This window comes from Ascaphus truei, chromosome 5, assembly GCF_040206685.1.
Source record: "Ascaphus truei isolate aAscTru1 chromosome 5, aAscTru1.hap1, whole genome shotgun sequence".
Lineage (NCBI taxonomy): Eukaryota > Metazoa > Chordata > Amphibia > Anura > Ascaphidae > Ascaphus > Ascaphus truei.
The window spans coordinates 209,263,525-209,290,730 of record NC_134487.1 but is presented as its reverse complement, the minus strand read 5'-3'; the positions used below and the strand labels follow the sequence as shown (position 1 = coordinate 209,290,730).

General features: G+C 42.4%; 1 protein-coding gene across 3 annotated transcripts in view; it reads left to right on the top strand.

Moving 5' to 3' along the window:
* SLC23A1 (solute carrier family 23 member 1) overlaps positions 1–27,206 on the top strand; it is a 396,028-nt gene that overhangs the window by 15,528 nt on the left and 353,294 nt on the right. The gene's annotated exons all lie outside the window — the stretch shown is intronic.

Here is a 27,206-nt window from a genome sequence, read left to right as displayed (position 1 = left end):
AGGAGGGGGGAGAGAGGTGTGGGGGGGGAGAAAGGTGAGGGGAGAGAAAGGTGAGGGGAAAGAGAGGTGAGGGGGAGGGGGACATGAGGGTGGTATGAAGAGACAGAGGTGAGGGGGGAAGAGAGAGGTGAGGAGGGAGAGGGGGTGTGGGGAGAGAGAGGTGAGGGGGGTGAGAGAGGTAATGGGGGAAGAGTGAGGGGGAAGAGGGGAAGAGAGGTAAGGGGGGGAAAATCAGGAGATGAGGGGGGAGAGAAGTGAAGGAGGTAGAAGAGATAGAGAGGTGAGGGGGGAGAGAAGTGAGGGGGGAGACGAGAGAAGTGAGGGAGAGATAGAGAGACAGCATACAGTATCCTGTTGAGCGGTGTGTGAGGAGTGGAACTGAGGTGCAGCTGTGAGAGAGAGAGCCTGCATATGCTGCCAAGCTGTGTGTGAGGAGAGGAGCAGAGGTATAGCTGTGAGAGACAGCCTGCATATGCTGCCGAGATGTGGGTGAGGAGAGGAGTGGACTGTTAACAGTTTTAAATTTGGCAGTTTTTAATTTCAAAATTTCAGCGTGTGCCCCCTGCATCTCTGAAAGCTGAATTGGCAAGTTGCCCAAAATCCCAGGAATTACTGAATGGTTCACCGGACAGGAACATTCTGAAATGAACCTGCAGTTTCCAATAAAAAAAATCTGATGTATCCAGACAGTCCACCCAGCCCCCTTCGAAAGGTTAAATGAATCTCTTATTTCACATTTGGTCAGCTCATTAACTCACAGCTTTTTCGTTTTCTATTACTACTCCAGGAACTTTTCAAACAAACATCAAGACATTAGTTATTACAAATAACGGAAAATACTAATCTAGGATGAGTGGAAGGTAGGAGATGGAAGGGGGGAAGAAAGAGAAGGGGGATAGAGAGACAGAGAGAGAGAGAACAGTGGACCCTAACCGCTCCAGGTCGACGGATCGGATACGTAAACAGAAGAGCACTTATAGCTCCTTTAATCTTTCCTATGACGTGCAGAACTGAAGTGAATACCCAGTCCGAGTACTTGAAGGGACTCATTACCTCTTTGAAGGTGTCAGAAGACAGAGTGTCCAGAAATGGCTTCCATATATATAGACATTTACCCATCCTCTGCTCACTGTCTCACATTTTCTCTAATCATGACAGAGAATAGAAATGATTCCATCTGCGCAATCGTTGGGTCGTGTGCTTTGAGCCAGTTAACTAGCATCAACTTTCATGCCAGCAAAATAATTACACCCGCCAGTTGCGGTACCCTTAGAGTCATTGTTTTCCAAACCTTCAAATATCCAAATAGCATTGCCCTGAAGTCATAGGAAAGCTGAATTATTTAAAAAGGCCAGGTCTTATACTAAAACTTTCGTACCTTCCTACAATACCATCAACAATGGGAAATATTAGCATCACTGCAGCCACATTTCTTGCACAGTACCACTGACCCATGTTGGAATTTATTCAGTTGAGCTGGAGACAGGTACGCTCGATTGACTATCTTAAATAGCTATCTTAAATTGGGACCTGAAGTAATAGAGCAGATCTCCCTGTACCCCTCGACCAGGCCTTCTAAATCCAAAAGATCAGGGAACTCCACTTGCCACTTGGTGAGCAAGGGGTTCCAGTACTTGGCATTACAGATCTCTATTAAATTGGTGTAGGTCATTTTGGAGGTGATCCCGTCTTTAGGGAAGTCTTGAGTTCAGCCTTCAGTGCATTGTGCTCCAATAGAGATGGTTCTCCCCTTACCAGACTGGTTCCATAATGTCTCAGCTGCAGGCAAGCAAAAAATTGTTTATTTGATAAGTCATATTTTTCGCCTAGCTTTTGGAAGGTTGGAAATATCTGTTCTCCTGGAACAAAACAGTCAGAAATATGTACAAGGCCCTTACTGGCCCAATTCTTAAACACGAAGGATCTTGGGCTGCAAAAAAGTTGGTGTTTCCCACAATAGGCAGGTATTTAGAAACTGTTGTGAAGTATTTTCAAATCTTACGCCAGGCCAGAACAGTGTCCATCTTGCCAACTCCTCTACAATCTTTTTTACGATGGGATTATAATTCATCTTGTGTAACTTCAGGGGAAAGTGGATGCCCAGATATTTAATAGAGTCCCTAGCCACCTTAAACGAAATCAGTGGGCCAATCGAGTCAGACTGCTCTTTCCTTAGCCAGAGAAACGTTATCGGCATTATTATCAGTATCTGATCATGTGAATCTGAACAAAACATTAACAGGTCATCTGCGTATAAAGCCACCTTGAGCACCTGTTTCTCAATTCACAGAACCTCAAGTGAGTCTCTCAGGACAACAGCAAGAGGTTCAATGGCCAGGGCGACTTGGAAATGTGAGAGGGGACACCCCTGCCATGTTCCCCTATATAACCTAAAGGCTCAGAGGATTTACCATTCAAAGAAAGAGGTGCTAGATTGAGCGTAAATGAATTTTAGAGCTTCTGTGAATTTTTCAGCCGCACAAACCTCTCTATAGTTTGAAATAAGTGAGGCCAGGTTATCATGTCAAAGGCCTTTTCTGCATCCAAACTTAGGATGCAGGTCATCCTGTGGTTATCCGAGGCCATCAGGGATCCGTCAGATTCTCCATAATATTAAATAGCAAACAAGAGTTTGTGTACATTTGTAACCAAGTGCCTTCCTTTTACGAAACCAGTCAGATCAGGGTTTATTACTTTGTGCAGTAAATTTTTAAATCCATCAACAATTTTTGTTAATATTTTATAATCTAAATTGAAAAAGGGGATTGGTCGATAAGATGTTGGGTCTTCAGTGTCTCTATCTTTTTTTTGTGATCAGTTTAATCACTGCTAATTCAAAACCTAAGGGGCGATCTCCCTGAGTAATTATTTGGTTATCAACCGCTACCAAGTGAGGTGTTATTTCTGTAGCCATATGTTTGTAATATTCAGCAGAGTACGCAATTGGTCTCAGGACTTTGAGTGTTTTAAGGTGCTTAATAGTTCTGGAGACTTTGTCTGAGGTAATAGGGCAGTGTAACACTGTTTGGGAATTCTCCAAAAAGCGGGGAAGCCTCAGGTCTTTACCAAAATCTATCCTGCTGCTCCTGGTCAATATTGGGGTGGTTGTTTAAATTTGCATAGAAGGCATGCAGTATAGCCACTATCTTATTGGAACCAGTGTGTCTGTTTCCTTGTGGGTCCTTCAGGGTCGCAATTTGAGCAGTGGATCGGTTATTTGCTAACATTTTCCCTGCTTTATTCCCATATCGCATAAACCTTGCAATTTTATAGTTCTGGCAACAGTAGCTCTCTTGTGTAATAGGTCTATTAATTCCCTTTTCCTTCCTCCATCCTCCTTATTTGTTGACGTTGGGAATTTCTTAAATTTAGAATAAGATTCGGTTAATTGCTGATTATATCAAAATATTTTTCATTGTGATTTTTTTGCTGATAAGATACATACAATATAATGTCACCTCTTTGAACCACTTTGGCAGTTTCCCAGAAGAAGAATGGGTCCCTAATGTGACCTGCGTTATTTTCTTCATACTGCTACACTACTTTTCAGAAACCAGTCTGAGCCAGCAGCTCTAAAGGCTGTACCTTTTCAAGTGAGTGAATATCTTTTTTCTTTTCATAGGAAAGTTCATACCTCCCACATTCCAGGAGGTTAAGTTAATCATCCTGTCAGAAATAAAAGGAGACTTGCCATAGGTGTAGTACTGTAGTTTTTACGTGGGAATTCGCAACCACTGTGACGATAAGAGAAGAAACAGAAAAGAGGGGAGAAGGGAAGGAGTTGAAGGGGTATCTACTACAAGCTGGGGAACAGATACAGTAGCATAATTGACAATACACAAGGTAATTCAAACGTGACAGCTCAAAACTTAGTTACTGCCCGAGAGTCTTGATAGAGACAGGGCATACAGTGCCCGGAGTGTGTAGTGAGACACTGTTTCTGCCTTTTTTTTGTGAGCTACTGTGCTGCTCAGCCCCAAGTGTGTGGTCTCCTTGGGATCCTCTGTACCTTATTATCAGGATATGGGGCCACCTCCTCACAGTAACGATCTGTCTCTCAGGAAGCCTAAGACTAAGTCCCCGCTGGCGATGAGCACGCTCATGCTTGGAGAGCACTCCAAGCATGAGCGCTGGGAGTCTGGCTTGTATGCTCGCGCGGGGTAGGGGGCATTGCGGGTAGTTCAGCGCGCGGGTAAGTATAGATTTTTTTGTTTACTTGCGCGCCGATTGCGGCTGAGCGTGTGTGCATGCGCACGAGCACCGCGCGCACCGCTTGAGCGGGGACTTACATATTTCTATATATATAAGTCTCCTCCGCAAGCCCCGCCCGCTAAGCCTGATCAGCGCTAGCGGGGACTTAGCCCAATGCTGCTCTCTGCCTGCTCTCCAGGGTGTCCGTCTGCTCTTCTCTCTCCCCAGCTGCCTGCCTGGTGTTACTCGGAGTTCCACTCCTACCTCCTTCCCAGCACAGTGCTACGGCAGTGCTTCCCCTCTTTGTCGCATCTCTAAGGGGCCTCTGTACTTTTACACCTGTATGGTGTGTGCAGAGCGTATGGAAGCCGCATCCCCTGATCGTGATTTCCCCCTCAGCCGGATCATTCTTCCAGGCCTACAGGCCACCCGCCTGTGACTACAGAGATCTGTGTGGGAGGCCGGAAAAAACAAAATGGTGCCACCGTTCCTCCAGCGCACTGCCGCGACTTCAGATTCCCCGTCTCCATGCACTGAGCATTCCGCTAGTGCGTCTTCCTCCCCTCTGAGATCACTCATGTACTCAGATGGTGGATTAGTCCCCTGGCATAGCAGACTGCCCCCCCCCCCCAGCAACACAGAGCTCCGCGTGGGAGGCTGGAAACACAAAATGGCCACCACAACCCACCCAAAGCACCCAACAGAGCTCAGATACTGCTGCCCAGGCCGCTGTCTCCCCTGTCCAGAACAGCCTACTGTAGAATTTCTTCCCCCCATCCTCAGGTGTCCCCAAGGTATTTGGCCACTTTATTTCTTCAACAAAAAAAGCTGTGTGATGCTCAAACATAGACCCAAAAAGCTGCCAGGCTCATGAAGACATAAATGCCATATATTGTATCCTCGAAGTATCCCACATATTAGGGTGACCACCTATAGAATAAGAACACCAATTCCACCAGATATCAATAAACTGGAAGAGTACCACCTATTGAATGGTGAGTACTCACACTTGCTAGTGTCCAGCCCAACACATTGATTAGGATTATAGCAGTGTAAAATGAGTAATATAACTCACTTGTTTGTAGGATGGTCCTCAACAGGTTTAATCTTCGCAGGTGTGTGCTGCCGGTACTCCACAGAAGTCAACAGGATTCACGAAGGAGAAATGGAGCACTACTACAAAAGAACAATTGCTAGAGAGTGGGTCCCAAAATAAAAGGTTTAATAGATCAGAGCTTGGTTAACAAGAAAAACGAGCCCTCAGGCCCCCACCAACGCGTTTCGAGCTTCCGCTCTTTCTCAAGGTGTATAATGATCTGATTAAACCCCCTTACCTGATATACAGTAATTTTCCCGCCATTCGTCCTCACTAACCCGTCGCTTAGTCGCGTCACACGCGACGCGCCATGTCCCCAGGACGCGTCACGAGTAGTGGTGACGTCAGCGCGTCTATGAACAAACCAAACTTTATTACTACCATAAACCCAACAAAGCTAACATACAACTAAAAAAACTTTATTAATATGTTTAAGTATAAAATAATGAACATAATCTCCATTGATATAGAGGTATGAACACATAACAAACATTTAAAAGAAATAGCTTTTGAAAAAAGTCTTAATGAACATGTTAAAAATCACTTAAATGTAAACATATGATCCCCATTTGTTTGTATTTAATCAGAAGATTCTATTGTTTAGTATATATATATGTCAAATTTATCACTAGATTATAGTAAAAAGATACAAACACATAATAAATCATTCATATGTATATGTATATTCTGATTATGATTATAAATATAGGGTCATATGTTCCAGATCACTTCTTAACCAATGTATATACAGAAATTGAAAATGAGTGTTTTTAAAGGTAAATATTTTATATTGCAATCTAATTCCACCATGTCACTTCTTTGTATTTTATTTATCTCTCACTATATAGATACCAGACATACAATATAATATAATATTGACTTAAAAAGATATAAGTTCATCAATATAGGACAATGCATTACGGTTGTCAAATCATGGATCTACAGTCAACGTTAATGTATAATCTTTCTTACTTATTTGAGATATGGGCTTAGATCCCAATCTGAATTTAACCCGTATGGAATTCTGGTATTCAAAGTGAAAATCCAGAAGAGTTCCATTTTGTCCAATAATTCCAACCTGTTACCGCCCCTATATGGTTTATCAACATGTTCAATTCCTCTGTATTTTACTTTGGTGACATCTCCAAATTTACAGGTGGTAAAGTGTTGGGATACCGGATGTGTGAGATCCCCTAGTATTATTAATCTGATATGCTCCCTCATTCTGGCCTTCAATGCTCGTGTAGTGCGTCCAACATATTGCTTACCACATCCACAGTCCAAAAGGTAGACTATGAATGTGGTATTGCAATTTATGAAGGAATTTATGGCATATGATTGTCCTGTGTTGAAGGATACAAAATTAAGAGATGGCACCAAATAAGTACAGGAAATACACTTTAAACATTTAAAGCATCCTTTGGGGAGACTACCTCCATGTGTTTGACCTGTGGATGAGAAAAGGCTTCTAGACACATAATTGGCTATAGTTTTTGCCTTTTTAAAGACAAAACGTGGGCCCTCCTGGTACACTTTCTCCAATAAGGGATCTGCAGACAAAACATTCCAATGTTTCTTTACAATGTCTTTAATGCTATTAACTTGAACATTATGTTGTGTAATAAAAATTGGACTATTAGCATCCCATGTTTTTTGTTTCTTTCGATTCCTTTGTTTACTCAAGAGATCATCCCTATTCATATCCGTCACTTCATCAAATGACCTTTTTAGATTGGACCTTAGATATCCCCTCTCCTCAAATCTTTTTAGAAGTTCTTCTGATTGAATTAAGAAGTCCTCATTGTTGGAACATATTCACTTTAAACGTATTAATTGTCCCTTTGGAATCGAATTTAGGAGGGGTTTGGGATGGCAGCTGTCAAATCTTAGATATGTGTTACGTGAGTTTATTTTCCTATAAATATTTGAACCAATTTTCATATTCATGTCAATGAATAAAAATAAATCAAGATATTGTATATGGTGAAAATCATGTGTAAGTGAATTTTAAATTTAAATCATTGTGATTAAGGTGATTAATAAACAATAAAAGTGACTCTTCCCCTCCTTCTCAAATAAATATTAAATCATCTAAAAACCACCTATAAAAAGTGATAAACTGTCGATAAGGGTTGTTATCTCCAAACACGTGGACCGACTCCCACCAGCCTAAAAATAGGTTGGCATATGATGGAGCAAAGCTGGTACCCATTGCGGTTCCACGTGTTTGGAGATAAAAAGTGTCAAACAGAAAATAGTTGTGTGTTAATAAAAAATGTATACAATCTAAAATAAAAGTGCTCTGTGTTAGTGAAAATGTGGAGTGATCCAAATAAGTTCTGACCGCTGCCATACCATGATGATGAGTTATGATGCAAAGTTCTAAGTCTGATTGAAGTTTTTATTAACCTGTACATTACCAGGAAAAGCACTGTGTATTAGATTTGTCACAACCATACTGCAAGCAAGCAAGTTCCCCTGAGAGTGGAAGATGCTATGGAGTGAGCTCAGACTTAAAACTTTGCAACTAATATTGACAGATTTATTATAAATCATTCTTCCTGGTATTGCACAGGTTATTAAGAATTTATATTAGTGTTAGGGACCCCTGGAAATGTGGTCTGCCGTGCAGTGGCTCAGGGGCTTACAACAATTTTGGCCAAAAATGTTAAACTAAAAGACCATTTTATTTAATAGATATTTATACATATATATTTAGGCACTGTACCGTGTATGAGTTTCACTGGATGTGCACTGAGCCCTGTCTGTGTTTTATGTACTGTCTCTGGTTTTAATTTTGTCCTGTTATATATCCTGAAATGCCGATAAAACTCGAACCCTGTAGCCCCATTACAGACTTGCTAGAGACTCGTATGTGCATGCCCCTGTCCTCACCCGAAAGTATATGCGGGGATGAGGTCAGTGTATTATCCTGTGCTAATTGTCGCTCCAGCCCCAACCTCAGCCCCAGTAGAATGGGAGAATCCAATTACTAGCCCAAGCTATACAACAACTGGGTGGGCCCAAGCACGAATCCCCCTCCCCTCAGCCATACTGCAAGTTAAAGCTCTTTTCAGGGGTAAAACCTACCCCCACCGGTGAAGAGGCTTTTGATGTTTGGAAGGAATATGCTTCACAGGTACTGGAAGAGTGGACCTGTCCTGATGAGGTGAAAAGACAACGCATCATGGAGTGCCTACGCCCGCCTGTGTCCACTACCATCAAGATGTGTAAAGATCAGCATACTGAGGTTACCGCACATCAGATGATGGAGTCTCTTACCCGGGCATACGGTAAGGAAGATGATGTGAGTGAATTATGGACTAAGTATTACAATCTCCGCCAGAAGGAGGGGGAACACCTATCAGAGTTCATACAACGGATCCAATTGCTCTTGTGGGATCTACGTTCCCACCAAGTCATCAAGGCCTCAGAAGTGAATGAGTATAGGCGCACTCAATTCCTGCGGGGAGCCATACCCACTCACCATATCATAGTAATGATCAGATACACGCTACGGAAGGGGGACCCCCCCTACTCTAGAAGACCTACTGGACGAGGTGAAGAGTCATGAGGCCTATACTAGGTTGCATACGCCCAAGAAGGCCAAAGACCCTCGCAAGGATGAGACCAAGGAAGCAACAGTGCCCAAAGCAAAGGGAAGCAAGAGCGGTAAAGATACGGCCACCCCGGAGGTGCCTGGGTCCGCTCCCAAGTCACCTGACAGTGCGGGTCCCCGCCCAGACTTCAACTGTGGCGAGAAGGGCCATGTTGCAAGGAGCTGTTCGCACCCCAAGAGGCCCACTAAGGCTCAGACCTACACCGTAACAGTGCGAAAGGCAATCTCGTCCTTATCAACCGTACCTGAGGATGTTACCGAAGATTCAGGGAGGCCTCCCATAGAGGAGACACCCCAACCAGATGCCTACTGCTGAGTAGGGCCCACCGCTATAATAAGAGTCGTCGTGGAGGGGATCTACTCTTCAGCACTTCTGGACACTGGGTCACAAGTGACCATCATCTACCGTACATTCTACGACCATCACCTCAGCCATCTTCCTTTGCAGTCAGCCGAAAAGATGAAGTTGTGGGGACTGAGTAAAGATTATTACCCCATAGACGGAATAGTGGCGGTCAAGCTGGATATCTTGCAGTTGAACACTAACAAGTCACATCCCATGCTGGTGGAAGCCTTGGTCTGTCCAGAGGCTCGAGAACATCCCAGTGCCCCCATCATATTGGGCACGGATGCAGATATAGTAAGGTCAGTGATTTGCTCATTCCTGCAGGAAGCCGGCGAGCTGCCATTGTCATCCCTGAATATAGCCCTTGGCCTACGGGAAGAATGCTATAGGGTGGTGTATGAAGAAGAGTATGGTGAAATCTTTAATTAAGAGCGAGGGTTATTGGAGATTCCACCAGGGGGAGTGAGGCATGTGACCGCGCTGATAAAGTACCCCAGTCGGCACGAAAACGACAGATACTTTTCGCTTCCCGAGTCTGAGAGTCATTGGGGATACCGAATGATACCTGAAGTACGGGAGTGGCCATCTAATGTCCCCAGGAAGATTACCGTGTCTATCCAGAACATGTCTCTACATACCATGCCGCTTGAAGTAGGACAAAGGCTGGGTAGAATTTATCCTGTGGATCCTGTGGACGACACAGTGACCGTTCACACTGCCTGTGTGGGAAAGAGCCCGAGGCACTACAATTCGACTTCGGAGAGTCTCCCCTGGAGGAAGAATGGAAGGAGAGGCTACGTGCTCAGTTGAGAGAGAAACGAGATGTGTTCTCTACTAGTGAGATGGACGTGGGATGCAGCAGAAGCGCTCAGCACACGATTCGTCTGAATGATGACATGCCGTTTAGGGAAAGGTCTCGCCGTATAGCTCCCAGAGACGTGGAGGATGTGCGTGGTGTCCTGAGCGAGATGGAAACGGCCGGTATAGTGACCGAATCTCGAAGTCCCTATGCCTCACCGATTGTGGTGGTACGAAAGAAAAATGGGTCTGTTAGATTGTGCGTGGACTACAGAACATTGAACAGACGTACTGTGCCTGACCAATACACGCTACCACGAATAAAGGCGATCCTCAGCGCATTGTCCGGAAGCCAGTGGTTTAGTGTGTTGGACCTTCGATCTGGGTATTACCAGGTTCCTATGAGCCCAGCTGATCAAGAGAAGACGGCGTTCGTCTGTCCTCTGGGATTTAATCGGTTCATCCGGATTCCCAAAGGTATCTGCGGTGCTCCGGCCACTTTTCAACGGCTTATGGAGAAGACGATTGGAGATATGTGTCCTCGTGAGTGTCTGGTCTACCTAGACGACATAATTGTGTTCAGAACCACACTTGAAGAACACGAGACTAGGCTGATGAAAGTGCTGGATCGCTTAGGGAAAGAAGGCCTGAAGCTCTCCTTGGATAAGTGCCGCTTCTGTCGAACATCGGTCACTATGTGGGTCATATAGTTTCTGCAGATGGAGTGGCCACCGACCCGGCCAAGGTGGAGGCGGTGGTGAATTGGCCAAGACCAGAGAATGTGATGGAGCTGAGGTCCTTTCTCGGGTTCTGTGGATACTACCGACGGTTTGTGGATGGATACTCCAAGAAGGCGGCTGTGCTGAACAATCTGCTGAAGGTCTATCCAGAGGAACCCAAGCAGAAGAAGACCACCCCAAGAACTTCCTTCGGGGATCGGTGGACGTCCGCTTGTGAAGAAGCATTTAAGGGGCTGAAGAATAGTCTAACAGAAGCTCCCGTTCTAGCCTATGCTGACCCGGAGAAGCCTTACATTCTACACGTGGATGCCAGCCTCAACAGATTGGGAGCTGTGCTACACCAGAAATACCCCACTGGACTTCGCCCTGTGGCCTATGCCAGTAGAAGTTTGACTCCAAATGAAAAGAACTATCCAGTTCACAAATTGGAGTTCCTCGCCCTCAAATGGGCCATATCTGAAAAACTACATGACTACCTATATGGGGTTACCTTTGAGGTCCGAACAGACAACAATCCGCTGACCTATGTACAAACCACGGCCAAGTTAGATGCGACCGGTCATAGATGGTTGGCCACCCTCGCCAATTACCAGTTTTCTTTGAAATATAAGCCTGGACCTCTCAATATAGGAGCCGATGCTCTATCTCGGAGATCGGGACTGGGTGAGACCGCCGACGATGGTCCTTGGGAAGAAATTCCAGGGCCAGGAATGAGAGCTATGTGTTCCACTGCTGCTATTGTAGACGATCGAGTGGCATTTTCCGAGCTATGAGTATCGGATTCTTTAGGGTGCCGACCTCAAGCCCTTCCAGAAGCTTACTGCCACCCCGATGGCATGGGTCTAACCCAAAACGTTATCTTCACTTATAAAGAACTGGTACTAGCACAGACACTTGATCCTGCAGCTAAGGCTGTCCGAGAGGCTCTACACAAAAATGACTCTTCACTGGTGAAACGGGCTCCTCCCGATGATGTGAGCCTCCTCATGAGAGAATGAGATAAGTTCGAGATGGATAACGGCCTACTCTATCGGGTTGTTCAATTCCACAATCATCCTGACCGTCGACAACTATTTCTTCCCCGGCGTATGCAAGGTCTCGTTTTAAGATCACTACATGATGATCATGGACATTTGGGGGTGGATAAGACCTTGGGTTTAGTGCGAGACTGGTTCTTCTGGCCTAGAATGCGGGAGTCAATTGAACAACACTACAGGAAATGTCTACGGTGCATTCATAGGAAGACACTTCCCACCCGTGCTGCCCCAATGGGTCACCTCAAAAGCTCCGGGCCTATGGATTTAGTTTGTATGGACTTTTTGTGTATAGAGCCAGATTCAAAGGGTATAGGAAATGTGCTAGTAGTGACAGATCACTACACTCTATACGCTCAAGCCTTTCCCACGAAGGACCAGAAGGCTACCACAGTGGCTAAAGTGCAGTGGGAGAAGTATTTTGTGCATTATGGTCTGCTCAGCAGGATGCACTCAGACCAGGGACGGGATTTCGAGAGCAAGCTGATCAAAGAGTTACTAACACTGTTGAATATTCAGAAGTCAAGGACTACTCCCTACTATCCAGAAGGAGATGCGCTCCCTGAAAGATTTAATCGGACATTGCTGGACATGCTAGGCACTCTGAAAGATTTCCAAAAAGGAGAATGAAGTAAACATGTGGAGGCCTTGGTACATGGCTACAATTGCACTAGGCACGAGTCCACAGGGTACACCCCATACTTCATGATGTTCGGGAGAGAAGCCAGACTGCCAATCGACATCCGCCTATGGGTATTTACCGACGGGGTACCCAACATGGCTCATTATCGATATGTGCAGAGACTCCAGGACAGTCTGCAGCGTGCCTATCAGTTAGGCGAAAGAGCTACTGCTAGACTGAATGCCAATAATAAAAGAAGGTACGACCACAAAGTACGCTATAGAGAGCTCCAACCGGGAGACGCAGTTCTCCTACGCAACTTAGGGATTCCCGGCAAGCACAAGTTAGCTGATCGCTGGAGAAAGGGGCCTTTTCAAGTAGAGTCCCAAATGCCAGGCCTCCCTGTTTATCACATACGTGACGTGAATGGCAGGGTAAAGGTCTGGGACCGAAACCACTTGTTACCTATCCCACAACTGGGAGAAAGTGAACCCGAAACAGAAACAGTAATAAACGACAGTGAGCCTGAAGAGTCTACCGAGAATTCAGGGCCCACAGATGAAACAATTCAAGATCCTTTGGAGGGAACATCCAACAGAGATTGGTGGGCACCTCTCGAAGGAGCAACGGGTAAGGGGCCTGCTATTCAAGTACCTTCATCAGGAAATTCAAAAGTAACCAACCATTAGATCCTAGCACTCCGAGTTTTGTGCCTCAAAGAGACAATGTTCAGTTACAAAGAGACTTTCCCCAAACTGGTTCACCCTCTGCCAGAGAGTCTAGGCCTCAAGCCTACGATGGTCTCTCTCAAGATGAAGAAATGGAGACTGAGACTCGCAGGAGCCAGCGAGTGAGACGCCCTCCCACTAGAGTGGCTTATGATTCATTAGGGGCACCTCACTATGAGTCTCAGGAGCAAGCTAAAGCCAAGCTAGCCTCAGTTATAAATTTGTTTGTTGAACTGTACAATCTCGTTTAGAGTAATCGTTAAGTTGTATTTTAACACTGTATTTTTATTATATAATATTGTTATGCATGGGTTAGTTAAAGCGGGGACGTTGATGTTTTCACCAGTGGGAGGATGTAGCCAGGTACCCTCCGGTCCCCACGTGCTTCGGGTTCCCCCCCCTCTCCTTACCATCAGAGATGTGCGGCAGGGTGACGGAGTCGCGGGCGGTTCCCTCCGCAGGGCGCCGCCATGTTGGTGTATGCGCGCGCACGCGCAGCGAGGTTGCGCATGAACAGGGCAACTCCGCAGCGGCCATTTCAGGGGGCGCACGAGTGCAAGCTGCAGAGCGGCAGCCATTAGAGGGAGAGCATGAGGCTCCCTATGTAAAGGCTGCAGATAGAACTACAATCCCCATGATGCTCAGGGGCAGTGACACCACCTGACACCAGGGAGCCAGTAGGGCTGCAGGATTCTGCTGAATAGCAGTAAAGACTATTGCATGCTGGAACAGGAATCAGTCCATGAAGACCAGGAGCCTGAAGCTGCAGGTTAGATCCAAAGAGCAGTGCTCCAAGGATTAGGCCAGAAGTTAAACCCCAGGGCCCAGTTAATTCTCTGAGTCACTGTAGAGAAGTAACTGTATTGTGTAGGGAACTGCCTTAAGACAGGGACTCCTTCACTGTACTCCTAGTTAGAAAGAGGTTGCAGGACAGAGCCTGACTGTCAGCACAGTGTGTAGCAGGAAGAGACTCTGATTGCATAACAGAGACTGTTTGCAAAGGGATAATCCGGCTGGGAATCCCTCCCCTGTGGAGTCAGCGTGTGCCTTCAATTCTGCAGAGAGCAGTGCAGTGCTACGTGGGATCACGTTGCGGTATTGCAGACTCCTCAAGGATTCTCCTGGTTAGGACCATAACCAGGAAGGTATTATATTAAAGTGCACCAACGGGCCTGTGACAGGGTGAAGTCAACCCCAATCAGTTATGCCTGGGAAACATATGTCTGAGTACTTCATCCAGCACTCATAAGGGTTAACTCAGGTGGAAGCTAGCTAATTAGGATGTAAGCTGACACCTGAGAGCCAGCAAGGTTGCTAAGGATCTTGTTACCAGCAGTAGCTGTCTGTCTGAGATGAGAGCACATGGATAGATGTGCTGCTAGCCAGAAGGATACAGCACACTACTTACTGCAGCCAAAGTAAGATTTCTTTCATTTGTTTGCATGACTGCTTAAAAAGACTCTTACGGTTTGGGTATGGTTTAGCCAGCCAGCCTGCTAGCTAGGACTGCTGTGTTAGTCAGTTTTCTCCCAACGTGGAGCAGGATTTATTTGCTTAAAGGGACAGTGTACCCGCATGTTATGTTGCTGTGGATAAATAAAGCCACTGAACGTTTTCATTTATCCTGAAACTACACGTGTGGACTGTTCCCTGACCTCGGCTATAGGCCGTCCTGCCACAGGGCCCCAACACAGGGAAGCGCTGTCCCTCACACACACACTCCATTCTGTAGCTGGTGGACACTAAAAGGTTAAATGCCCTGGCACATTGGTACACCAAGGACTAGGGTGATATAAAGACTGACACTAAAGTGGTGCAACGATTTACATGTGTGGGGTGATGTGATGATATTCATGCAGAGGAATGTCATGCTGTTTATGTATGAAACGTTATGCAAAGGTTATTATTATTATGCTAAGTAAATACTGTTTTATCCAACTGCGTGTGGTTACTGTATATGTTGGTTCTGATAAGGGAGCACTCCCACCAAGTTGGGATCCCTCATCAGTGGAGGCGCTGCACCCAGTGTAAGTATATCCCAGGCTCCCAGTGGCGGAGGCTCAGGCCTCTTGTTAGCCTCACAGGTGACAGCAGCATCAGTAGTTACCGTACCCCAGGGGTACAAGGGCTACAGCTGATTGTAGCTTTGTTGTGTGTGTAATTAACTGTTGCTGCCTCGTGGTGGCTTGCGGCCTACACCACAAGCTCAATAATATACCCCTTAAAATGATGCTGCCTCTCTGATCTTTCAACACCTGTAGGTGATGGGCTTCTATTTTGCAGTCTGGGATAGGATTGCAGCAGATAAAGCAATACCAGAGCAGGAGCTCTCAAGCTATCTGGCCATCTTGGAAACAGTTCCCCTGGAAGTCATAGCTTTGCGTTTAAAAGGAGCAATCTCTCCTAGGACCAAAGTAAACTAATTCCATTGATATGTTTAAGGGTTTCATTTGGGTAATAAATACATTTTTTGGATTTTGGAGGGGATTGATTTCCTCTGGCTACTCTCTATTGTTTGATGTACAGTATACTGTATGTTTAGCAAATAATTGTACAGCCAGAGTCCCCCTATTCAAATCTTTATTGGTTCCCTAATAAGGGCAGGATGGAATATCTGTAAAGAAAATACTTGTTGGACAAATATTTCCTCATTCAGATGCCACTAAGAAATTCAACTCGCCAACTATGCGGGATTGCGCCTTGAAGGGAGTTATTTACCCAATTTTACCATTTGAAAAAGCAGGTCAAGAGAATTAAACTAAATTTATCAAAGGAAAGAAATACTTTGCATTCAATGGGATTAATTTTCTCTTCGATGAGTGCTGTTTTTTGTATTGCTTGTGCCTTGATTTTGCAGCCAGGAAATTGTAGTAAATAGACCCTTAAGGCACTTGTTTAATATGCTGTGAATCTGCTTCCTCATAATGGAGGAGACATCAGCTCCATTTAAATTAGATCCATGTTTACATGTGGAGGCAAGGTTACAATTCTAGCTCAATCTTGAATAATGCATAGTACAAAGAAGATATGAAGGGAAGTTTCTAGAGTATGTTTAACCTTTTCAGTGCTAAATGTATAGTAGCTGGAGGTGTACAAATGTCTCTCAATTCTGTTCTGCACAGATTTTAGCAGTTTTCTAATATATTTAAGAATTTCTTCTTATAAATAAATAAAAATAATAACACATTTATTATTAATGGAATTATTTGCTGACGGTAAAGTGGCATTTGTCTAGGTGCACAGTCTTCTGCAATATTTGTGGAATATGTACATGCACCAGGCTATATAAAGTACTGCATGATGCTGAGTTTATTAACTGTTGGGTTTTGTAGTAGGAAGATGAAAAGGCATAGAGGAGATGAAAGTAAAAATGATATTGAAAATGTATATTTACACAAACATTGCATCAGACAGTAGAATCTCTGTCCTGTCTTAAATATCATTGTGCTTACAGCCCTGCTGTAATTAACTGAGAACAGTACACAAACTACTACAAGTAATGCTAATGTAGAGTAATCTTATTCTCCAACAAATGCATGTATGTGTGTGTATATGCATACATTTATAAATTCATATGTCTGTCTCACTAAGCCATACAGCAAGGAACATTTTAAGATTTTTTAATTTTCTAAGCTTTGCTCCAAAATATTGCCCAAATCGTTTGATTTCTAGATGTACTAAAATCTATTAGGGCACTTAACCTGTACAGTGCCAGGGTCCAGCAGCCCCAGAGTGCCACGAGATCTTCAGCATTTTGGTGATGCTATTTGAAGGGTTAGTACAGCATAATATTATTTAATACCTAGTGGATAACAAAATTATTAGTAATAATCAGCATGGATTTATGAAGGAGAGGTGCCAAACTAACCTTATTAGTTTTTTTTGAGGAGGTAAGTAAGAATTTAGGCCAGGATAATGAAGTTGATCTGGTCTACTTACATTTTGCAAAGACTTTTCCTACAGTTCCACACAAGAGGTTACTGTACAAAATAAAGAAAATTGGTCTCAGTAAAAATATTTGCACCTGAATTTAAAACTCTTTGAACATAAAGTAATGAATGCAATCTTTTCAGGTAGGGCTAGAGTTGTAAGTGGAGTAGCTCAAGGTTCGGTACAGGGGCCACTGCTTTTGAATTTGTTTATTATTGATCTTGAGGTTGGCATAGAGAGCAAAGTCTCTATCTTTGCTGGTGGCACTAAATTGGTTAAGATTGTAAAATCAGAGCAGGGTATAATTTCTCTCCACAAGGACTTAGATAAACTGGCACCATACATGTGGCAGACCAGCTAAGCTCTTCCACACCCTGGAAAGGCTATACAAATCAGCATGTCTGTAGTCTTCTGAAGCCTTTTCACAGTACTGTTGTGATGATTTTGCGCTCTTCTTTTATAAAGCAACCTCCATCCGGGCTGGGGTCCCGACAGTGCTATTTAATGAGTGTCAGGGTTCCAGGCATGAAAATGCTGGTTATTTGGCTTTATGCAAAATACACAGATTCCCAACAAGCTCTGAGAAACCTCAACTATTACCACATAATATATATAATGCATATAAGTGTCAAAAGGAGTTCTAGTGGGCGTGGCTAAATGTATACAATAAAGAACAAAAATGCCCAAAACTACTTCCATTGTGACAAAAATACACAGTGCAATACCTATATATATCTCTTGTAAAAAGGGTCATTTAGTTTAACCCTTTTGGCCAAAGCGTCTTAAGCCTGCTGCCACTTACAAGGCATGACCGAAGCAAGTCCTAACACTAACCTGGGTTAAAATTCTTATTTACCTGTATAATTACAGGAAGAATGATCACATTGGATCTGTCATAACCTGGCAAAATGAAACTGACCTGTTTTGGCGCTTTGACTAAAGGGATAAACTAAATGACCCTTTTTACAAGAGATATATATAGGTATTGCACTGTGTATTTTTGTCACAATGGAAGTAGCTTTGGGCATTTTTGTTCTTTATTGTATACATTTAGCCACGCCCACGAGCACTCCTTTTGACACTTATATCATTATATATATTATGTGGTAATGGTTGGGGTTTCTCAGAGCTTGTTGGGAATCTGTGTATTTTGCTAATTGTGTGCAGCTGGTCTCAGTTGCTTATGGGAGGGTAGTGGCTCCTCCCCCCCCCCAAGGTTTAAGCTTGCCCACCCCACTTTCCAAGTTGCAGGTCAGTTTCATTTTGCCAGGTTACGACAGATCCAATGTGATCATTCTTCCTGTAATTATACAGGTAAATAAGAATTTTAACCCAGGTTAGTGTTAGGACCTGCTTTGGTCATGCCTTGTAAGTGGCAGCAGGCTTAAGATGCTTTGGCCAAAGGGTTAAAATAAATGACCCTTTTTACAAGAGAGATATATAGGTATTGCACTGTGTATTTTTGTCACAATGGAAGTAGCTTTGGGCATTTTTGTTCTTTATTGTTTCTGGCTTTATGGACTAGCTTTGACCATCTAGATATAGGAGACATTGTGCAAAGAATCCATAGGTTGCATCCCACTAACTGTGATATGGACCCAGTCCTAAAACTTCTTCACTTAGGCTGTGTTGATGTAATCGGCCTGGTGTTTGCCAGTCCAGTCTTGTGCTCTTTTCAGGATGGGATCTTTCCAGAACCACTGTAGGAAACAGTCATCAGACCTCTTCTGAAAAAGCTTTTATTAGACCAGAATTGCATGGCTAATTACAGGCCTGTTTCAAACCTTCCTTTCCTAGGAAAGTTATTGAGAAAGTGCTTGCAACCAAACTGGAAACCCATCTATGAACCAATGATATTTATGACACATTCCATTCAGGATTCATACTGAAACAACTCTTGTTCATGTGATAAATGATCTTCTGGTGATGAGAGACTAAGGATACTGTCCTATTTTGGACTCCTTGACCTCTCCAGGATTTGATACCATTGACCATGGGATCTGAATGGGGCACCTGAAGGATATCTGTGAACTGGGTGGCACAGTTCTCAGCTGGTTCAGATCTTTTCTAACTGGCAGGTCACAGAGAGTATCTTGAGGAGGGTTCTGCTCTCCCCAATGCACCTATCATGTGGGGTGCCACTATCCTATCTTCTATGTTGTTCACAGTGTTCATGCTGTCACTAGGTGACATAATCAGACAGCATGGCCTGGGTTATCACTGCTGTGCAGATGACACTCAACTCTACTTGTCCTATGCACCAGGTACTAAGGACCCATTATCTGTCATCAACAGATGTTTATCTGAGCTTCAAGAATGCATGATTGCCAGTTGGTTGAGGTTGAACCCTGATAAGACAGAAGTACTCATGGTGAATATTCATCATTGGAAGACAATTACAATGCAGCTAGGTTAACCAACTGGACTTAAGTGTGGGGGTTCTTCGTTACTAAACTTTATCCTTGTGCGGATTGCTGGTTTTGTACTTGACTGTGACTTGACCGGTAAACATCAGGTGTCAGTCATAATCAAATCTTAATTCTTCCACCTAACGAACATAGCCAGGATTAAGCACTTAGGGCCTCATGCAGTAAGCGTTGATAAGGGAAATATGGCCATGTTATAGCCAAAATTGGGTTTGAGATTCAGTAAGCGCCGATAAGTGCTTCATATCGCCAGGTTTCGGAGCCGATAATTTGGTTATGGCCAGTCGCCTGCCGATAAGCCTGTTTTCGACACTGATCGCCACTTTTTTAAATCGGCTGGATTCAACAAAAAAAAACAGCTTATCGGGGCTGATCGGCACTACGAAATTGAGATGTTATGGCCGATTTCTCCCGCCAACTAAAGTTGGCAGTTTGGACGGGAGAACGATCGCTAAGGCTGCCGGAACGGCACTTAGAAAAAAAACATCTTCTGTACATCAATGGAAGTCAATGGAGCGGGGACGTATAACAGTATAGTACTGTTTACGTTTCATTGCTCACAATACAAGGGGGATTTGCATTACAGTGTGGGGGCATTCCCTGCATTGTGTCACAGCTGATGTGTCTTATTTGCATAACATTCGACTTTTACATGTTTGCAGCATTTGCGGGTCACATTACTCATCATGTGATGATGTGGCAAGGGAAAATACTATACTACACTCTTAAAGGAGAACCTCACATCATATCACACATTTTACTCAACTCAGCGACAATTATTTACATGATGTCACACATGTCACACATGTCACTCATACACAGTATATTCATCTTCCTTTACATTACACAATGCTTGTAATGTGACACGCATCTTTAAACGTTCATGTACATCTGTCTTCTCATGTTTACATATACTTTTGGGTCCTCCCTATTTTCATGACGTCACTTATTGGACGCTCAATCACATTGCATGTTTACATTGTAACCGTTGCATTACAAGCACTTCAACCTAACTTATACACACATGTACAGTAATTCATCATTGGGACACCTTGTAAACTCATTCTATACCAACTATCCTCCTTACACAAATGCATGCATATGCACACGACTATTCATTGTTGCCAACATGTCACAATAACATGGATAATTACACATGTTACACAAAACTTTTCCCACGTCAATCTCAGCCTTTTTGTCTCATTACATGACTGACTCTTGCGTTCACAAGTGTTACATGCATTGCACATGCAACTATTTATTTGCAAGCAATCTTTGTACAAAGCTTCACGTCACATCATTGCCAAATATCATCATTCCCTGCAGAATACACACAACAAATACTTAGAACAACAAGTGCACACAGCTTGCCACAGAAGTACTTTATTATGTTAATGTAACACCTTGCATTTTACTATGTCACCTGACATCATCACATACCTATTTAAAGGACGCACATTACCTGCTCATTCACAGCTACTCATTTCAAAATGTTGCGAATGTTTAGGAGACGGAGGAACATTCTTTTCTATGACATGCTTGATGATGAAGACAATCATATAGGGCAAGGGAGGGACACACCGAGGGACAGTGACAGTGACGCGGATACGACAGGGACAGGGAGAGGGACAGGCCGAGGGACAGGTAGAGGGACAGGAGATCAGAGGAGAAGACAGAGGAGACAACTTGTGCCTCGTCCGCGTCTGTACAGGGAGAGAACCCTGTTAGATGGGATGAGTGAGGAGGAGATTGTAAGTCGCTATCGTTTGAGTTCAGCAGCAATCTTAGCTCTTTATGAGGAGATAAGGGGGGATTTAGATTTTTTCACAGCCAGAGGTCGTGCAGTCCCTGGGCTTGTTAAAATGCTGTGCTCATTACATTATCTTGCTTCCGCGTCATACCAGACAACTGTGGGCATAGTGGGCGGGGTCTCGCAATCTACATTCTCGCGGGCCTTGACCCAGTTTCTCTATGCACTCAATAGACGCGCTAGGAATTATATTCATTTTCCTACAGAGGCGACAGAGTGGCTGGAAGTCAGGACTGGCTTTTATAATATAGCAGGGATACCATGTGTGCTGGGTGCAATCGATTGCACACATGTTGCTTTGATTGCACCTAGTCAGAGTGAGCATGTGTACCGCAATCGGAAGCACTACCATTCACTCAATGTACAGGTGGTATGTGATGCCACGATGAGGATAATGCATGTGGTACCCAAGTTCCCTGGTTCCAGTCACGATTCCTCTATCCTGAGGAACTCTTCAGTCTTCCATGCGTTCGAAGAGGGACATTTTGAACCTGGTTGGCTGCTGGGTGAGTACATATTTACATGTTCTAACACAAAACACATGTTGATTTAGGAATGTTGGCATTGTACAATTTGATCACTAATGTCAGCTTATGTGTGCTCCATTCATTATAGGTGACTCAGGATACGGAATTAGGCCGTGGCTCTTGACTCCGGTGCTAAACCCTCAAACTGAAGCAGAGGACAGGTACAATGCAGCCCATATATCTACAAGATCTGTTATAGAGAGGACATTTGGCCTACTCAAGACCAGGTTTAGGTGTCTGGACAGAACTGGTGGGGCTCTTCTATACAAGCCTCAAAAAGTGTCTGATATTATCCTTGCCTGTTGCATTTTGCACAATGTTGCACTCAGGCACAATGTACAGTCAGACCTAGCTGAGGCTTTGGTAGACGAGCATCCCACCCATGTAGCTGCTGAAAATGAACAAACAGCCAGTGGTGGCCAGACACGACAGAATCTCATCAATTCATTTTTTTCTTGTAAGTACAAACTCATATGTTCCTAGTACTACTTTTATAGTTTAATTATGTTATATTAACAATAATGTTTCTTTATATAACCTTCTGTTAGGACACAGATGAATATGGGTTGCACACCTTTCTTTTCTCTGCTGTGTGCACAAAGGGATGTGGCACCGGTATGTTATTGTTGCACAGGTTATATAATCCCTCTTCAATTGTACTTTAGTTGTGTGTATGTGAATACAACTTGGGTAACAAAGCAATAATATTTTAGCATTGTGTTATTCCTTATGCTAAGACAAAACACATATTATGCCCATAATCATTCATGCTTCTAGTATGCTTACATACAATGTTATTGGTGCAGTGTAACATGTACATCCATATGATGTGTACACCAGGCTGATTTACATTTTGAATGTCATGAAATATACATGGTGTTGTACATTTAACACCAAATACACACTTTGCTGTGTTGTTTACGGTACTGAAGATGGCATGTCAATGTTTGCAATTTATATATTGTTCCTTTGCATTATAGGTATATCTCCAGTATGACTGATCATGGTATGTATATTTGCTGACATCTCTCATAAGATGTGGCTACCTCAATCTTCCTATAATTATTGGAACTAAAAACACAACATATTGGTTTAAACACAAATGTTACATATATGTACTTTCTGTATCATGTATATGCATTTAGCTACTCTTGAGCTTTCATGTGCATTGTATTACAAAATGATTACTCACATTTCATCACATTTTATGTATGTTTCCTTATAATTTCCATTAATGTAATATAGAGGTGGTTGGAGAAAAGGGGATAACTGTACTTATTTGTTTACTTACGGGAGCACATTCATCACTAGCATAGACACACTTTTTAAGACAACTGTTTGTGTCTCTATCAATTGGTGTAGGATCCATGTATAACACCGACAAATGATAACACCAGCTTTATTATGGTAGCTTATATCATCATATTGACTATACTATGTATTTCTAAACGATTAATAAACACAGTAAACTATAGTTAGTTAGGTTAATGAAATATACACAGAAACGTACTTCATAACATGATGGTGATGTCATATTCAGAACATCATGCATTGGAGGGGACCATAACATCTGGCCAGTAACATTATTTGCTACAGTCCCAAACCATTTTATCTACATACCCATGTAACAAGAGATTTTAAAAATAAATGGCTACTTGGTTGTAAGTGTCCTTTACATTGGGAGAAGGAGTGGCTCAGTGAGTAAAGACACACACTGGCACTGATAGTTTGAAGCAGGGGAGTCTGGTTCAATTCCCGGTGTGGGCTCCTTGTGACCTTGGCCAAGTCACTTTATCTCCCTGTGCCTCATGCGGCAAAAAAACATTTGTACGTTCCACGGGCCAGGGACCTCAGGCTGAAACATGTGTCTGTAAATCGCTGCGTACAACTAGCAGCCCTATACATGAACATGCTCATATTATTATTATTATTGTTACATAGTTTCGACAGTCATACGTTCCATTACATATTAGAATACACAAATGTGTTAGCAGAGTGGGAATGGTTGTTATATATAAAACACACCATGTCATAAAATGTTAGTAGTCATTAAAGAACACTCAATAAAAATTCATGAGGCACTCTTTTGCAACATCATTATGTTAATTAAGTGCTTATGCAATATAGGCATAAGGGTATCACATTTTTAATTGTTTGTTAATAAGCGCTGCAAGCAATATAAAATTAGTTCCATATGTAGTATAGTAGTCGGTGGCTCCTCCTCACAATCATCTCATATAAAGGTAGACTCTTCTGAAATCATACATTGATCCGATTGTATCTTCCCCGACATCTCTGAAATACAGCAAACACATGATGGTCAAAGATGGCACCTTACTAGATATGCATCCGTGACAACGCGTTACGCAGCTCTATATGATTGTGTAGATACACACGTCACTCACTTATATGTTAGAAGTAAAACTGTTCATCAGTATGTAATGTTTCTTTAAATTTGTAGCAGGCATAACTATGTATAAGAAGTGAACGTTGCCTGTATACTGAAAGATGTGCGCGCACATCTTTGTGTGCGCACGCACTTCACGCTTGGCTCCACTAACTGTTAGCGCATGCGCAAAACAAAGCGTACGTTGTGCGTTCAATACATGTTGAAAATACCAGTAAACATAACATCTTTATTTCAAATACAATGAAGACGAAACTACATTCGTTCTAAACGAGTACATCTGTATTCTTTTTAAACAGACGTGTTTGAACAGAAAGCACGGCCGATAACACAATGCGCAAATGCAATACGTGTGACGTCATGTTAAGCCAGCGTGAAACGCACGCTAACACTCCTCCCACTCAATTAACATTCGGCTAACGCCCAGGGTACGCCTACAAACACTGAGCCGCACGCATCACACACTGCAGTTACCGTTACTATAACAAAACATGACAGCCAATAGGCTTTGAGGCGCGCACGTCGCTTGGGGGCGGGACTTACATCACTAATCCTTTTTAAGGACGCCTTGGCCCATGACAAGGGTCCCACGTCATACGTGGTGGACCCAGTTTTCAATGTTGTAGATGTTGCATGATAACAAAACAGGTATGTGTTAGAGTAATGGTAAAATGTTGCTAATATGTTTAAAGGGATAGGAAAGTACGTATATTTATTCCGTCAGCAATGTGTACTACTCTTTCAGGTCCTACTATATTGTATTAGGAAACAATTTGTTTGTGATCGCTACATGTTATGCAGTCTGCAATGTTACGCTGTATCCACGCATTGAAAGTGAAAATGGTGGTTACAAAAAAAAAAAAAATTTAAACGCAGAGTCAACGCATAACGATTGTTATATTTACCATTCTTCTAGAATTAACTCTTCGCCTGGCTGCAACTGGTCGCTCCAGAAATGCAAGCCATTTTCATCCACGCTTAACCCAACCGCTGAATCCAGTATGGCACATATCTCCTCCAGGATGCGCTCATAGGAATCGCCACTGCTTTCTTCAAATAATTGGTCGGGAGGTAGGTTCATTTCTTCCGGTTCCCATTCCAATGCAATTTCAGCTGAAAGGCTTGGTACATAATCATAGTACTTTTGTTCTTGTACAATGTGGGTTTCAGGAATGGAGGCTGCAGATATTGCAGCACGTATCGATTCAAACGGATCAGTAGTAGCGGATACATTGCTATTGCCATTAGGAATAAATATGCCTTTCACGACAATATAAGTGCCGTCTTTCAGGATAAATTGTTTTTCCGGGGCAATCTTCCAGAAACCATAGGTGTGTTGTAGCTTATCCTGGTCACGTTCAAAAAAGTCATTACTTGATAAAGTGAATCTTATTGAGGAATTAAAATTCCGTGCATGCTTACGGTCTTGGTAATAAGGATATTTTGCTCGAATGAAATCATCGATTTGGCGTGTGCTTGCTTTCTGTCCGCGACTGTTCAAGATGGCTTCACAGATCATGTACTTATACCCTAAAAGGGGATTAATATTGTTAACGAATTCATCAGCCATGTCTGAGTAGCACAAAAGCTGTGTGCAGGTCTGTGTTATTTGCTCATCAAAATGAATGTGCTGAATGGCTAACAAACTCCTGTTTTTCCTTGTCAAGGTCAACAAAACTAACTACTTTGACTCCTTATTTCAAACGCCAATTGGATTTGTTTGTCTAATTGGGTTAACAGTTGTGGTTCGTGATATGGGACTGTGGGAGAAACATTTCTCCTTCTTTTATCTCGTTTGTGAAAAACATCCCTAGACTGTGAATGCGTTCACATAGTGTTTTTTTGAAAACTAACAAAGACCAGTGTGTGAAAATATTTCTTAGCCAGGCATATCAGTAAAAACACACCTGCAAAAAGAAATGTTTTTTCCCCGCTTACATTTCTGTGTGTATGTGAAAGTCTGGTTAACTCCCTGTCTGCATGAGTTTAAATACGTGTGTATATATATATATATATATATATATATATATATATATATATATATATATATATATATATATATATATAAATATATCTCTTATAAAAATATATATATATTTATATATAATATTTTTTTTTTTTTTATATTGCAGGAGTACACACAACATTGATGGCATTAAGTATACCTTGTATGAAACCTATTTAAATGGTGAGAAACATGATTGAATTAAGTAATAAACATTTGTTTAAGCACAATACTGTTAGAGTCTCATACTTAGGATATTTCTCAAACATTAGGCCTGTATTATTAAAATAGTGTGCTTTCACAAGGAAGCATGAAGTGTATTAGTTTGTGTATACCAGTATATATATATATATATATATATATATATATATATATATATATATATATATATATATATATATATATATATATTTATTTATTTATTTATTTATTTATTTATTTATATATATATATATATATATATACACATATATACATATATATATACACATATATACATATATATATACACATATATACATATATATATACACATATATACATATATATATATACACATATATACATATATATATACACATATATACATATACACATATATACATATATATATATACACACTCAAACACTCACACTCACACTCACTCAGTGTGTGTGTGTGTGTGTGTGTGTGTGTGTGTGTGTGTGTATATATATTATTATACATTCTGAGATGTTATAGAAACGAACACACAACTGATTAAAGGACAAAATTACAATGGCCAAGCAAGGCAAAGGTAAGTAATAATTTACACATAATCCTGCTGTACACGTACAAGAAAGATGTTTGCACTTACTTAGGTGTTTTAATAATTGCATGTGACTAATATGCATATGCAATTCTTACATCAATTAACACACCCAAATGCAATGTTTTGCTGCAAAGTC